The sequence below is a fragment of the Perognathus longimembris genome, chromosome 17 (genome assembly GCF_023159225.1).
Source record: "Perognathus longimembris pacificus isolate PPM17 chromosome 17, ASM2315922v1, whole genome shotgun sequence".
Taxonomy (NCBI): domain Eukaryota; kingdom Metazoa; phylum Chordata; class Mammalia; order Rodentia; family Heteromyidae; genus Perognathus; species Perognathus longimembris.
Window position 1 is genome coordinate 25,924,999 of NC_063177.1, and position 3,357 is coordinate 25,928,355.

The window sequence follows — 3,357 nt, forward strand, 5'->3', positions numbered from 1 at the left end:
GGGAGAATGCTGGGATGAGTAAGAGGAAAGTTTGTTCTTCCCTCTGAAAATTATTGCAATTAGGTCACATCTCACTTTCACGCTACACTTGGAGAACACATGAAACAGTCATTGGCCCCCATTAGAAAAGTGGAAACTGGGGTTGGGATGTAGCTCAGTGGTGAAGCCCTAGCCTAGCAAGTGCAACGTCCTGGGTTTGATCCCCAGTACCAAAAAAGAAAAGAAGAGAAAAGTGGAAACTGATGTTTGGGGAAATTACTTAATGAAACTGAATACAGAGTGATACTCAGAACAAAGTTTTCAATATTCTACTCTGCATATCATAGAAGAAGGTAGATCTGGGTGTGAGAATTCATTAAGAACTCCATAATCCCATGGATATAGCTGTCTTTTAGATGAGATGCTAACTCGAGACCTAGCGCATTGGTGAGAACCAAGTGAATACTCCTGTGCCTCGTATTGCTCCTCTAGTGTTGGGAGACAATATGAAAACAGTCTTGGGGAAGGTTTAAGGACTTTCTCTGAACCACATCCACTACAAACGCTACCTCTTGTTCCTAATGGACTTTGTTATTTTAAATCTAGAAAATAAGAATCTAGAACTGGGCTGGGACTATGGCCTAGTGGCAAGAGTGCTTGTCTTGTATATATGAAGCCCTGGGTTCGATTCCTCAGCACCACATATATAGAAAAGGCCAGAAGTGGTGCTGTGGATCAAGTGGCAGAGTGCTCACCTTGAGCAAAAAGAAGCCAGGGACAGTGCTCAGGCCCTGAGTTCAAGGCCCAGGACTGGCAAAAAAAAATAATAAATCTAGAATCACATTCTGAAGGGGTATAAGAAAAATAGGGGACGTACCTCTTTGAACAAATTAAAGTGAGAAAGTATATCATTGTATGATCCTGTGAGAGTAAAAAATGATCCTGACACTAAGAATGGGCTATAATTTCTGTATCTAACAACTGAATAGGCAGAGTGAAAAAAATGAATATGCAGAGTGAAAAATAAAGAGCTCAGTGACCTTTGCTCAGTTTTTAGGCACTGTCCCTGAGCTCAGTGCTAGCGCTCTACAACTTTGAGCCATAGCACCACTTCAGTTTTTGAGTGGTTAATTGGACATAAGAGTCTCACAAGGACTTTTCTGCCTGAGCTGTCTTCAAACCACGATCCTCAGATCCTAGCCTCCTGAGTAGTGAGGATTATAGTTGTTGTGAGCTACCTGTACTTGGCTGCTTTCCTTTTGATTATTGTAGAAGTCTGCCATAAAGTTGCAAGAGTTATCAAGAAAAGTAGATAGAGAATGGGCTCCCTAAGAAGTATGGAAACAAGCTAAAGAGTCTTGGGATAAGGTTTGAACAATGTATGCCCTTCTTTGTCCTATATGTCTATGGAATATAGACATTAGCCATTTCTACACACACTATGCACTCCTGCATGTGTCGAGGGCTCAGAGAACCATTGGAACTAAGAAGTAGGGGAAGGCTGGGTGCCAGTGTCTCATGCCTGTAATCCTAACTACTCAGGAGGCTGAGAGCTGAGAATCACGGTTCAAAGCCAGCCCAGGAAGGAAAGCCCGTGAGACTATTACCTCCAATTAACCACCAGAAAATCGTAAGTGGTGCTGTGGCTCAAGTGGTAAAGTGCCAGCCTTGAGCTGAAGAGCTCAGGGACAGTGTCAAGACCCAGAGTTTAAGCCCTATGACTGACAAAAAAAGAAAGAAAGAAAGAAAGAAAGAAAGAAAGAAAGAAAGAAAGAAAGAAAGAAAGAAAGAAAGAAAGAAGGAAGGAAATAGAGTAAGAGGAAGATGTAGGAAGTCAGAAGTCAATTTAGCTTTAGCACAGCACAATTTTGAGCCAGTGTCTTCCTCTAGAATGAAGAGGGGTACTCCTTTTCAGATAACCAAAGTTCCCCATTCACTCTCCTTGTCACTCATCAAATCTCTTTTCTTTTCTGCTTTGTCTAGGTCTACATTTTTTTCTTTCTTCTTTATCTGTTACTGCTGTCTGTAGTATACTCAAGAATCACAACTACCACTTTGTTCCCACGTGCTGGTATCTGGAGAGATCAGATTCCAAGATATACCTAAGAAAACACAAATACCAATAATGACTACAGCCAATGGAAAGGCCAGGTACAGGCAGTTATAGCCATGCCACAACAAGATCCATTGATTGAATCAAACCAGTTCCATTTGCAAAAGATGAATGACAAGAGTTGCTTTCCCATTGCCACTTCTTTTTACACATGGACATACAAACATACACTTGGTAGGGTTCCTGGCGAAAGACCAAGAGAATCCTGATGAACAGACTTCCCTATTATACTTTCCTTCATGAAAACAGCACCTGGCCTGGCATGGTGCTCTACCATCTGTCATCCCAGCATTGAGGAGACTAAGGCAGTACTGGATTCTTCCCCCTGAATCTTAGGAAGGATTTGAGGGAAGCAGAGACATTAAAAAAAAAGTCTTCATGTGGAATGCTAACATTTAATATTGAAACTCAACGGACAAGATATTGGAAAACCAGAATTCTGTTTTCTCCCTTTCTCTCTCTCTCTTTCTTTCTTTCCTTCCTTCCTATTTTATTTTTGCCAGTCCTGGGCCTTGAACACAGGGCCTGAGCACTGTCCTTGGCTTCTTTTTGCTCAAGGCTAACACTTTGCCACTTGAGCCACAGCGCCACTTCTGGCCATTTTCTATATATGTTGTGCTGAGGAATCAAACCTGGGACTTCATGGATATGAGGCAAGCACTCTTGCCACTAGACCATATTCCAAGCCTCTCCTTCTTTTTTTCTTTTTCTTTTTCTGCCAGACCTGGGGATTGAGTGCTGTGCCTAGCTTCCTCTCTTTGCTCAAGGATGTACTCTACCATTTGAGCCACAGCGCCACAGTGCCACAGCACCATGGCTTCAAACCATGTTGTCTTCAGACCTCAGCCTACTCCTGAGTAGCTAGGATGACAAGTATGTGCCTGGCTTTTTATTTATTCTTAAGATAAAACAATGCACAAATTTCTGTGTCACCTTTGTTCAGGGATGCTAATCTCCTCTGTGTTGTTCCAATTTTAGTACATATGTGTTGCTGAAGCAAGTGATATTTACCTTTTTTTTTTTGCCAGTACTGGGGCTTGAACTCAGGGCCTGAGCACTTTCCCTGGCTTCTTTTTGCTCAAGGCTAGCACTCTACCACTTGAGCCACAGTGCCACTTCCAGCTTTTTCCGTATATGTGGTGCTGGGGAATTGAACCCAGGGCAAGCTCTCTACTACTAGGCTATACTTCCAGCCAAAGTATTTACTATGCTTAACAAAGTATCCTTTGATTTCCCTCTTCCCTGGCTTCTCACTTCTCTGTGCC

At 42.4% G+C, this 3,357-nt stretch overlaps 1 non-coding gene across 1 annotated transcript; it reads right to left on the reverse strand.

The window, feature by feature from the left end:
* Window positions 1–2,990: 2,990 nt before the first annotated feature.
* Window positions 2,991–3,094, reverse strand: LOC125366577. The gene has a single exon (XR_007213874.1). It is a non-coding gene; the product is annotated as a U6 spliceosomal RNA (small nuclear RNA).
* Between the last annotated feature and the right edge of the window lie 263 nt (window positions 3,095–3,357).